Source organism: Aptenodytes patagonicus, chromosome 7 (assembly GCF_965638725.1).
Source record: "Aptenodytes patagonicus chromosome 7, bAptPat1.pri.cur, whole genome shotgun sequence".
NCBI classification, from domain to species: Eukaryota; Metazoa; Chordata; class Aves; order Sphenisciformes; family Spheniscidae; genus Aptenodytes; species Aptenodytes patagonicus.
Window position 1 is genome coordinate 13,339,932 of NC_134955.1, and position 12,961 is coordinate 13,352,892.

Here is a 12,961-nt window from a genome sequence, read left to right on the forward strand (position 1 = left end):
CCAAAGCTCAGCTTCCTGGGCTGACTCTAGGGAGGGCTTGGAGGAGGGGTGGAATGCTTCAAAAACTTAGCTGATGAAAAGGCATGCTGTTTTGTGGATGCCTCCCAGAATTGTTTAAATCTGTATGTGTGTGTATGCGCGCACGCGTATGAAAAAAGAGAGAGAGAGAGAGATCTCCATGACAACTGGCCCGGCCAGTCTGTGTTCTCTGCAATCATTTTAGCTGGAATCAGTGCTGCGAAAGGTCATATGAAGGAGTTGTGGGAAGCACAGCAGGTATTAGACACTAAACGACTGGTTTTCTGATTGCCTCAAATAGTAAGACAGAGTTTTGTCTGGGAAATACAAATCTGAGAATGGAGTGGAAAGGGAAATGCTCCAAACTTCAGGTAACAAAAATTGCCTTTTTAATGTTATTTCCTCCCATTTTAAAGTTTGGTGTGTTTTTTTTTTTCCGTGGTGTTTACTCCCAGCCGAGTGTCTGAGCGAGCTTGGATTCCCTAGCTCTGGGGAATGATGTCATGCGGCAACAGTTGGATTCTATTAGCCAGGGAAAGAGGAAACATCCTGCATTTTTACAAAAAAAAAAAAAAAGATACTTTGGCTCTTTGTTGAATCTTGTGCAAAGGCTGCAAGAAGTGTTTAAAAAAAAAAAAAGTTTCTAACAAATTAATTCCCAGAAAATGTCATTTAGGACCTAGACAGCACCAAACTTTAAAACCACTGCAACAATTACTCCTATATGGAAGAAAATAATTACGGAAGTGTTACAGAATTCAGAAGACACTTCTTTCTTCTTGGATGCTCCTATATTCATCTTTAATGAGAAAATTAATTGCACCGTAATTAAGCAGAGGATTTGGAACGTCCACGCACTTGGGATCCTTTAGCAATTGTTTGGAGAATGTGCTGCTAAAGAGTTTCTTCTGGGTTGGGCTGTCTCAAACTGCTGCTTATGAATAGATGATGCTGGCAGCATTGTTCTTTAATAAGGTTTTCAGTCCTGGACTGTGTTTTTCATAGCTTTAAACCAGCCTTTTTGGGAGAGGGTAGCGGGGGAAGAAGGCAGAAAGCTAATAATTTCGGCAATTTGAAAGGGTCTTTTTTTTCCCCCTTTCGTCAGAGATGTTTGCTAAATGCTGTATTCAACACTCAACATTAGGGTAGCATGCATAGCATTTTAAGTGGAAAAATACTTAATGATTAATGTGCAACTGCTATGTCCTAATGAAAAGACTTAGAAAATTGATATAATCCTACTTGCTCGAACATCACAAAAATACACTGTACCGATAACCATGATGAAAAGATTAGGTCACCCCTATGCTGTTTAAACTCCCCTCTAGCAGATGCTCATTTCGACTTTTACGCTGCTTTGCTCCCTTCTGTGCGTTTCAGGCATGATCGAAAGCGTGCTGGAGTCCATGGGAGTTTTCCCGTCAACTTCAAAGGGCTTCAGACCAGCCTCTGCCTGAGAACTTCTCAGCCTCTGTTTCAGTCTTTTGACTGTAGAACCAGGCCACAGGCTCTCTGCTTGCTTTCTTGAACTTTCCAAACAGAAGGTCTTTTGTGTTCCTCCAAACAATGCCAGGCGCTGCTGACTGACTTCAGCGTGGCTGCTAACAGACGCTGGAGATAATGGTGATGCTTATTTCCGCTTTCTCCTAAAATTGTCCTAGAGGGGGAAAGTGCAGTGAATGGAAATCGGATCCTTCGAGCCCACATCCCCTCCTCACAAATAGCTGTTGTTTATGAGTGTTTGTATGTGCGTGTGTGTGCGTGTGCAAATTGTTCCTTGATTAAAGGGCAGTATCGGCTGTGCTTCAGGGAGGAGTTGAAGAAGACTTTAGGGGGAAAAACACTGTTAGCACTGTGATCTGCCAGCAGAGAACTCATGAGGGAGAAGCAGGCTGTCCTGGAGCAGGCAATCCTTCTACAACATGCGTACAGAACTGACAGCTGTCATCTGCGAACTGAGGGCTGATCAGCACAGTCTAACGCTTTGTGTCCCCTCTTGCCTACCAGATTTGGCCAGCTTGATTCTATAAATAAAATACTGCTGTTAGTGAATATCAATTAATAACCTGGTTAAGTGTTTGGAAAAAATAATAATTTTTCATACGTTTGATGGTTGGGAGCAGTTTAATAAGAAATCCTTGTGCCATTCTTCACTAGGAATGAAATATCTATGGAGCTGATGTGTTAATTCAAACCATCCCCCTCCTTAGGAAGGAACACTGAAATGATTACCCAAGTTTAAGGCTCACTTGTGGGAAAATGCTGTTAGTCCCTGAAATTTCTGAGACAGAAAAAGATTATGATTTTCAAAATCAGAACCACTGCTTTTAAGTGCTTACATTTTACAGATGGTCAGCTTGAGACTCCTGAGAGATCTCTGCAAGGTGTTGCAAATTGGGCATTCCAAAGGCAACAGTTACTTTTTGTCATTTATCTGTTGTGTGGTGGGATGCAGCGGGAAACCTGGTGAGTTCTCTCCCAGTGTTCATGGCTGAGTGGCATTTCCCTTAATGGTCTGTGTTGTAGTATTTACATGTTGCTTTGAAAAGTGATACAAGGCATCGTTCCCATAGTCCTTTAATATAATTTCCATATGTCCTAGCATTCTGAATGGTTCCAAATGAAGTTTGCGTGTTATATACTATGTATACCTTAGCAGTAGGAAATAATAATAAAAAAATCAATAAAACATAATATATTTATAACTACACTCATAACAAGATACCTTATAGCTGACCTACTATGGTTGGGCATAAATGTAACCAACAGCACATAAGCATTGGCACGCTATATTTTTTTTCATCCATTAAGGGAGTAAGCAACTCAAGAAGGCTGCTGCTATACCTGGTAACACGTGTGGCGTTCTTGCAGCAGTCTGTGCAGGCGTAGCGGCTCTGGGCTCAACACAGCTCCTGTAGACAGGTACTCTATGGTCCCTAGCCCAGCATTTGCAGCCTACTGTAGTTGTCACTTTATAAGTGCATTCACTTCTGTATCCTGAAGTGAGTTGCTTTATGTTGTCCTGACATAAATCACCTCGTTGGTCCCATGCATCCACCACGTTTCTGCCAGTGGCTCTATGCCCACATTCTGTCTGTGGACAGTCAGTGGCTCTGAGTTTTCCAGAGAGCTTAATGTGGTTTTTTGATAGGATTAGTTGTGTCCTGTCTCATTGCACTTAGAAAGAAAGTGAAAGGGCATGGTAGAAATCTTTTTTTGTTCTCTCTCCTTGATTGTCAAATGAGTAATTTTTATATTCTGAGTTATAATGTTTTAATTGCTTGTTTTATCTTGCATAAGATCATCTTTTGTGTAACTGCTAGTATTCCCTCTATCCATAGGTTGACAGTGTATGTTTCCCTGTTGTCTGTTGCAGTGAGTTTCAGGTTAATTGCTATGTTGACATATTTGTCTTTATTACTTGGAAATACACTGCTTTGTTTGCAAATGAGATGAGGCTATCTAGAAGCCTAGGACTGACTTTGTTTGTATCATTCAATACTTGTTTTTGCTCTAAATAACTCTAGTCCCTTTGATTTTTCTTCTTAGGGAAAGTCTGTGAGACACTGGAAAAACACTGTAGTTGTCTCTGTTTCTGCTGTTTTCTTTGAAGGTCGGGTGATCTTCAGAGCACCTGGTGTTACAGTTGTGGACAGATGCATCATTAAATTTTTGAACATGAGATCAGTATTCTCCATCTGTAACCTTATGCTCACAATAGATGGAATTCATTGATTGAAAACAACAGTGCTGCATATTTAGAAGAGCTGCTTATGAGGATGCTCAAATCTTTCCTTATTTTCTGCAAGTTAATTTGAATTTCAGCAGTATGAACAACTAGTTCTCACAGTTGTTTCCTCTCGTGCTGTTTTCTGGTCATGGTGACTCCGAGTGACTTTCTAAGGTGTAAAATGTGACGTGCTAAAGGAGCAGCTCACATTGAATATGAGTGTGGCTACCTTGTAATTACAGCAAGAACCTTGAAATGATTGCGCTGTCATTCTGCTCTGCAGTGCAGGCTCTCATTAGTGCTAATCAGTGATCTCTGTTCTGCTTTTGCATCTTTGACCCAGTTACTTTGCTGAACTTAACACAGTTGCTAGTGTGACACAAAGCAGACTCTTGGCACAGCCCTGATCACAGAGCAGGGAGAGATCTGGCAACTTTCACACAAATCTGTTATAATTAAGGCTTCCGGTCTGGGATTTAGACTTCTTTCTCTTAAAAGCCTGAGAGGCTTTTAAAAATATTTTTCAGGCTGAAAATGAACCTACTGCTGCTAGAGGCAAAGTCCCTGATGGTACTAGCTGCAGGCAGACCTGGAAGAGGCAGGTGCTGCTCTTCTTCCTTCATCAGGCTTTGCAAATGTGCTTCCACCCTGAGTGCTTTTTGAACAGAGCCTCCCAGTTGTTCCTCAGTTTCACGTGACAACAACAGAGTTCCCCTAAGCAGTTAGAGGAGTGTTGCACAGTTTGCTTTCCTTCAGTGCCAGCTCTTATTCTGAGTTCAAGCCTCATGTAGCATTAATCCTCTCTGCCCACTTGGAGCCAAACTGCTGTATGCAAGGGGCTGTTCAAAGGAGTCCCATTTCCCCGTCCTGTCAGAGGCAGGGCTCCCCCCTTGAACCTTTTGTTCCCCATCCTGTTGCAGTTTGATGACAAGAAGATGAATCAGAGGCTAAAACTTCTGCCAATGGCAAAAGCACAATTTGGCATCCCTTGTGCAGCTGGCATCCAAAGGATACAAGCCATCAAATTATCCTGTGCTCCTGGTCCAGCTGAGCCTGTTGGTTTATGACCAGAACATCGCTCCCCTCTTTAAAGCATGCTTGAAAGTTAAAAGGCATCACTAAGCATTTACCACATTATGGACATGCTGAGGACAGTTGGACAATTTTGACAGTACAAAATCTGCTCCCTGCAATGCTATTTCATGCCTCCTTGATAGAGAGCAAAAAGCAATTTGAGAGCTGCAGCAGTATGGAAACATTTGCAGCTGCGCTATTCTCATTCCCATGTTTCAGTCTCTCATAGGCCCATGCAGACCTTCTATTATTAGTTTTAAAAGGAGAATAGCTGACAGCTGATTAATTTGAACAGCGTTTTCCAGAGAGAGCTGTTTTACGACCGAGTTGTCACGAGTGGCAAGCCAAGAAAGTATTGACTAAAGTTACAAAGAAAAATCTCTGATGTAGAGCACAACCCTGTTTATCCAAAAGATTTGCAGGGGACAAAACTGTCTTTATACCACTCTGGTGTCAACATGTTCAAACCCGTGCTGGGGGAGGTGAGAAGCTGAACAGCTCAGCCTGTTGCGTTCATCCCCTAGCAGTTCCTGGGAGAGCTCCCTGGGGGTTTCCTGGCATGTTGTCGCAGGGAAGGGGACGTATCGCAACTCAGACTTCAGAAACCTGCCTAAAAAATAATTTCAAGTGACTCATTCTGGTGTTGGTTTTTGGAGAAGAGTCAAGTTGGTTTCAGAGGCAAGAGTGAAAAAACCCCCACTTTTGGACACTGCATATGCTTTGTGTAATCAGCTGATGCTCTGGATTAGAGCTGCTCCTCTGTGCATCAGACTGGGTTTCACCATTGCACTGACCCGCTACACTCATGCTCGAGGCAGCAGATTGGCTTTTGGGAATGTATGAAGACGTAAGGGCAAACATTGGTTTTTCAGTGCTCTTTTATTAGCAGCAGCACATGACAGTAGGTTGCAAGTTGAGTGGTATCACCCCGGGACACACACAGGTGGCTGTACGGCCACCCCTGTCATTTCCTGTGGAAAGCACTGCCCTTATGTGCCACCTGTAAGCAAGACCCTGCTCCCGGCCTGGGCAGCTGAAGCACAGCTTCATCTGAGGCTTTAGTGCAGAAGAAGAGCCAGTCCTGTCCCTGGAGCTGCGTAAGATGATCCATTTAGGTCTTCCCTCCTACAGCAATGAGCCTCTGCCATGATGCTGTGATGTCATGGGACTGTTCCCTCTGCCCCTGCTTGGGATACTCTCATGAAAGGCGAGGGCAAAGAGTGCCATGAGGTGAGAAGGCTAAACTGCTCCCCAGTCACCATGGGCTGGGAGGAGACTGCATGTTTTTCAGTGCAGAGAGCTTGTGTCCTTGATGAAGATCTGGTGATCAGCTGGGCAGGAACACTGTTCCCTTGAGCTAGGCCAGAGCTGCTGTCAAGGTGTGGAGGAGGTGGTCCCAAAACACGTGCAGAGCTGAGGTCCTTACAGACCCTGCCTGTTGCCATGTGCTGTCTCTGCCCTCTTCCTCCTCACTTTAGGGACAAGGGAGACAGCGGAAAGGGTAGCAATGAGAGTGGGGCTTTTTCACTTTCTATCCAGCAGTTGAGCCCAGGTTCCTTTTTCAACAGAAGTCTCCCTGGAAATGAGATTTGTTTCATGTAAAGGTTGGGTGCAGGCAGAGGTTGAACCTTATTGCATTTAGAAACGCTTACTTCATGTCCTCATGTTTGGAGCTCTTTGTGTGTGGTGAGGGGGCTGCTACACAAGCTGGTTGGACAGGGGACCCCATCAGCAGGTTATAATCTCCTCTGCATCAGGCTCAGTGGATAGTATAATATACTGTCAAATTTGGCATTTGCATGAAGATCTGCTTTCCTCTCCTATGGAGACATTATTCAGTTTTCTGCTAAGACACATCAAGAGCTAAGGTCCCTGCTGCGTTTTATTTAGTATTGGCTGACATGCATGGACAGTAGAAAACAAATGTAAACACGACTCGGTGCTGTGTACTACAATAGCACAGAATGCTTCCTGGGGATTTATGACTGTCTGGAAGAACAGGAGGTCCAAGGGGCAGCCCGAGGTCGCCAGCTGCAGCACCTTGTCAGCAGATCCCAGTGCAGTTCCTGTGCCTGTGGCACTGATGGCTCTGATAATGTGGGTGTACCTGCCTATTCTAAAAGTATGGCCAGATCCTCAGGTAGAGGAAGATGAAGCCAGTGGACTTATGCTGAAGGTTCCTGTAATTTTTCTGGAAAATCTATGCAGTTCATGTTCTGGATATGGCAGACTGATTGCAAAGTGGCCATTTATCTGGAGATTTCAGGTGTCAGTCAATGGCTGTTCCGGCCAGGCTGTGTGATGTCCTGAAATCCTGAACAAATGGCCACATTCCTCTTTCTCTGCCTGAATAAAATTTCCATGTGGAAAACCAGGCTGCATTAGGTGAAGCTCTCTTGTGCATCAGCTTCTTGCTGAGTTGTATCAGGTGTGTAATGTCATTTTTGGCAGTTGTGCTGCTGGTGCGGTGTATGACCTTGCCCACAGTATCAGTGTACGTGGGCTTACTGTCTTCTGAGATCTGGCATCACATGTGCCCCTCGGGGACACAGTGACAGGACAGACTCCAAAGTGAACCACCACTGGTTCTGAGAAGGATGAGTTCTTGCTGCCTGTATTGGTGCCAAATGATATGCTGGCTTATGGAAGTATTAAAATGTTTACTATTAAAAAATTATTTGTCATGAGAAGGAGAAATTTGTTGCTTGCAGTGAGGGAACAGTCGGCTACTCCTGAGTCTGGGTAAAAAAGGGAGATGCTAGGAATAGATTGGAGGAAGAGTGAGGAAAAGAACCAGCTGGTTATCTGTGAAAGAGGAAAGAAAACTTCATTAAAAGGTAATTATTCTTCTGGATGGGTGGTTGACTTCCTGCAAGGTGGGCAGAAGAGGAGCAAAGTCAAAACCCAGACTTCTAGCTTAGCATAACACTTATTTCAACATTTGCTTACAATCTGATTTAAAAGCAAACCAACCAACCCATCATTACAGACTGGGAATCCCGTAAAATATTTCTTCCGTAACATGGACATATGGTGATCCCAAAACAAAACAGTCCAGGACCCTTGCAGCAGCGGGGTGACGTTGAGAGCCTGCTAGGCTGTTTCATTGCTGCCCACTACTGAACAGGAGCAGAAAATCTGTCGGCTTGGACAGATTGACCTTGTGACAGTGGCTCATTAACGGTTGTCACATCAGTTATGTTTCCATGACAGTCTCAGGTCTGACAAATGTGACAAAGCTGTGTTTTATCAGCAAATCCCCCAGCAAATCCCCTGCTGGCCCAAGTCAGGAAGGCATATGGGTAAGAAGAGAAAATTATTCTTCCTGCTCTTTGTTACTGACCGATTCTGCTCTTTGTATGTGAACCAGCCAGCTAGGACTAGTTGCATTCCTCTGTAATTTGCAGTACCTCCTGTATGGGCCTGAACCAGTGATGAATTAATACCTTTTTCCATTTGTTAAGAAGTTTTATTCATTGTTTCAGCAACCAAGGAAACTCTAAAGGTCAGATAGAAGTTTTGGGGACTGGAGCAGAAGCACCGGCGTTCTGACTATTACAGGGCAGGCTTGGGCACCCTTGAATCAAACTGGCTTTTTTTCAGAAGGGTTACAGAGATTCAGATAGGTATGTTGGCCAGGGTTGAACCTGTGGGGTAAGCAGTCAGACTTGTTCTGTTGCAGTTATTAAAAAAAAAAAAAAAAAAAAAAAAAAGCCAAGAGCATTTTCTTTATATTCAACTAATATCTCCCTTTGAAATTCGTCATTAAACACTACAAGATGAAGCAATCTGCAACTGTTTGTTATCTGTAGGTTATCTATTAATATGTTGTACACCAAATCACACTTGTACATAAAATGAGGAAAAAAAGGATAAAATTATAGACACGCAGAGATCTCTTTCTATCACGAATGTATCAATCTTGAAATCTAGCAGGATCTGTAATATAAGTATTTGCCCCTCTTATGCAGTCAAGGTAAAAGAAGGGAAATACTAGTTGAATAAATTAGATAATATGATGTAAATAAGAAAATGAGGAGGGCTCCAGAGCTTTGTGAAGTGTAACATGATTGCCCTTTCCTGAACAGAATCAGATCTGCTTACAAGCATTCAGGCCATCTCTGCAGGGAATTGCAAACAGGATGCAGCTTTGCTAATATTGGCAGGTAATGGAGGTTTTTTTAACTGAAGTGATAGACCCCAGGGCTCTGTATCAGAAGGTCATGAGGCTGAATCCTGGTGCTACACACCGCTCTTGTGCAGTTTAGCTCATAGCTCTGTGTAGCGTGTAACGTATATATGTGTGAATTACTGCTCACCTCAACTATCCGTATAAGAAGACTCCAAGTAGTAAAACTCTCCACCGGGAACATTTTATCTCCAAACCAGGCAGAAGCTTTTGTTTGGGAGATCCTAACTTTGCCCAAGGGAGGTTTCCAAGAGAGTAATGATCAAGCATAGTCAGTAGGAGAATGAAAGACAAGGGATGGAAATGTGTTTGTTCTCAAAGAATGCCATGTACCTCAGCATAGCTGGGTATTTTGTGAGGCAATACCTTTTGTTTTACATTTTTAAGCAAAAGCAATTCTCTATTTTGAGAAAGAGGGAAAAGACTTATTAAGAAAAGGGGAAGGTGATGCTTAACGAATGAAGTATTTCTCTGCAAGACTTGAGATTCTATTGTGTCTGTGGCATTTAAAGTAGAAAAGGCATCATTTGAGGACAACCGATCAAAAGGAATTGACAAAAATTTTGTACTGTGTGAACTTTGCAGGTAGCCTGACTGACATCAACGTGACTGTTTCCAGAACTTCAGTCAGACTTCAGGGGGGAGCCAGTCACCAGAGCAAGGACAGACCCAGCCATAGTGAGCCTTGCAAGGGGAACCTTTGCTGTGAGCTGAAGGGCAGCTGGTAGCAGTGGTATGCAGCATTACCAATCGTATTGTCTATTTTTTTTCAAAATGACAGCAAAATGAAGCGCTAGTTGACTCATGAAGTTTACTGCAAAGTTTTCTTCCTCTCCTAGTAACAATCAGTCCCAGCAAGTTACCTCTTCCATTGCACCTTTCTGAGATGCAGTGATGGTGTAAGAAACTGTGTGAAAACATCATAGCAAACTCAGGTTGCCATAATGTTTGAAGAGAAACTGCTTAAGTGAGACTAACATTTTGGGTTTTGTTTGTAATAGTGTTCAGTATGCTAAGTCCTAATCTGTGGCTAAGTTTGAGGTGTGGGTGTAATAATAACTGGGTTAATAAAAATCAGGCCTGATAAACCTTGCTGTTGAATTGAGTAGAATACTGCCTTTTTCTAGTTGTAGCTCTCCAAAAGATGCACACATTTTGATTTTGAAGAGCCATTAATTATCTTTTGCTTAAAAGGAAGGGAGAATGAGTCAATGCATATCCATTTGCTCATTACTTTCTCGCAATCCTGTCACAAATCTTTGGCTAAAAATGCAGTACTTACAAAATCTCTTCATCCTGTATCTCAATGGGAAGTTTGCATTTCTGTTGTGTTTCTATAACCAGCACATTCCTGCAGGCAGTGCAGGCGGGGAAGTGGAAAACCAGCTTCTTAGAACTGTGAAAAAGTGGTTCGTCTCTTAGCTATCTGCATCCTAGTTTGGAATTTTTATTCTGCCTTTAAAATCTTCCCCCAGAAAAATGAGTTTGAAGCCCAGGCAGTATTCCCATATAAGTGACTGAGTCATCTTCCTTGGGAATTGAGGGATCACTGTCGCCTGGAGTTACGGTCTTAATGACTAAGATGAACAGATAGTTAGGAATTTGTTGTAAACTTATATTATACCATCCATTATTGTTTCTTTTGAGCGTAGTCATACAGGGAGAAAACAGACATCATTGTTATGAGACAGGTTTTCTTTGTATTGATGTAGTAGCAGCGAAAACAAAAAATGGTGGGACTCACAAGGAATAAGACAGAGAATTAATATTCAGGCTGTTTCAATGCTAGGTCTCTTACTCCCGGTATTAACATATTCTGCAGTAGCCAGAGAACAGCCTAAATGTGATGACCCAGTTTGGAGGCAAAAATCATTCTTCAAATTCACAAGTGCCCTCTAAAGACGCACAGGATCAGTTTTCTGATATATTTGAACACTCGATTGCACAAGGAAATTTTAAAATTATAAGAAGTGGTTTGAAGTTCCATTAAAATAAAAATTAATTTGGTTTGTTGATGGATGTGGCAATTCCACTAAACAGTCAGATACCTGGAAATCCCCTCTAACTGTGCTTTTGGGGTCCGAGGACAATGTTCTCAAAAGCCCTGAGATCCCACTGACTTCCAGAAATGTTGAAGTCCTGAGTGCTCTGAAAGCAGAACTCAAATCCCGTAAGCACCTGTGCAAGGTGCTCCTATATGCATACTCTGTGTTCCCCTGTGGGCTAAAATACTATATCTTTAAACTGTTTCTAAAGTCATTGGTCAAACAGAAATTGTATTAACTTTTTTCATATAGAAAAGTTTATTTTCAGGTTGGTACTATGTAGCCATTTCACTACAGTGAGAAGTGTAACAGTTTGCATTTTAGATGGAAAGAGAAATTGAAACCAAGTTGTCCTTCTGAGCTGTGCAGAAGCTGGCTCGGCAAAGGCAAAGTGGATCTATTTGGGAGTCATAGGGCTTTCGGCAGCATTCCTTTACAGTCGTGAAACTGAAGAGCAGTAAGAAGAAAACAATAAGATGGGTGAAAAAAAAAGTGAAGAAAGCAAAAGGGTAAGGGGGGACCACCTGCACCATACAAATTAAGAGGAAAGTTCACTAGAATGACAGTTGAGAGAGATTTTCTATTTCCCCATCATCAAAACTTTCCAATGAATACACTTTTTGAAGCAGTTAATGTTTTACAGTTAAAATTTAAGTTTCCCTTACTTAAACATAGCTAGGTGGATCATACAGGCTTGGAGGAAGAGTGGCTGGAAAGCTGCCTGGTGGAAAAGGACCAGGGGGTGCTGGTCGACAGCCGGCTGAATATGAGCCAGCAGCGTGCCCAGGTGGCCAAGAAGGCCAATAACCACCCTGGCTTGTATCAGAAATAGTGTGGCCAGCAGGAGTAGGGAAGTGATCGTGCCCCTGTACTCGGCACTGGTGTGGCCGCATCTTGAATGCTGTGTTCAGTTTTGGGCCCCTCACTACAAGAAGGACATGGAGGTGCTGGAGCGTGTCCAGAGAAGGGCAACGAGGCTGGTGAGGGGTCTGGAGAACAAGTCTTCTGAGGAGCGGCTGAGGGAACTGGGGTTGTTTAGCCTGGAGAAAAGGAGGCTGAGGGGAGACCTCATCGCTCTCTACAACTACCTGAAAGGAGGTTGTAGCAAGGTGGGTGTCGGTCTCTTTTGCCAAGTAACAAGTGATAGGGCAAGAGGAAACGGCCTCAAGTTGCACCAGGGGAGGTTTGGATTGGATATTAGGAAACATTTCTTCACCGAAAGGGTTGTCAAGCACTGGAACAGGCTGCCCAGGGAAGTGGTTGAGTCTCCATCCCCGGAGGTATTTAAAAGACGTGTGGCGGTTAGGGACATGGTTTAGTGGTGGACTTGGCAGTGTTAGGTTAATGGTTGGACTTGATGATCTTAAAGGTCTTTTCCAACCTAAATGATTCTATGATTCTATATATTTGCAGTTTCATATCTGAGGCTATATTAATAATCCTAGATATTCAGCTAAAGGTAAATGTGACAAATAGCTTTGTGAGGGAGTTAACTTGCCCCTAGATTAGGGGCAATAGATCTGTGATGTACGCAAAGCAGCAGATCAGGTCTCAGAAAACTGTGTCTATGAGTAGGTGACTATACAGATTTTTCTTCTTCCTCTCTCCGTAGATAAAAAGGAGTATATCCGAAGGGGCTGTGCAGGACATTGTATTCAGTTCTCTTCTCAATCTGAAAGCTGTTAATGGGTGGGAAAGAAATTGCCTGCACTTCCAATTGTGGGAAAGACACGAGAACAAATGCCCTGAAGGGTACGAGGTGTGTAAGGCTGTGAAGAAGTAAGGAAAGGAAAGGCTTTAAAAATAATTGAATAATTAGATCTCATTCAAGTGATGATTCATAGAACTTGGTCTTGGCTGTCTTTGGACAGAAACTTTGGAAGAAGCAGTAGCCAAGAGGTGAAT

General features: G+C 42.9%; 1 protein-coding gene across 4 annotated transcripts in view; it reads left to right on the forward strand.

Annotated features, from left to right (window-relative positions):
• DENND2B (DENN domain containing 2B) overlaps positions 1-12,961 on the forward strand; it is a 182,632-nt gene that overhangs the window by 37,956 nt on the left and 131,715 nt on the right. Inside the window, exon 1 of one of the 4 annotated variants that reach the window (XM_076344037.1) lies at positions 253-389. The exons of the other annotated variants lie outside the window; for them this stretch is intronic. The gene's annotated coding sequence lies outside the window, so the exon portion shown is untranslated. Of the gene's footprint in view, positions 1-252; positions 390-12,961 lie in introns of those variants that run through there. 4 annotated transcript variants of the gene reach the window in all.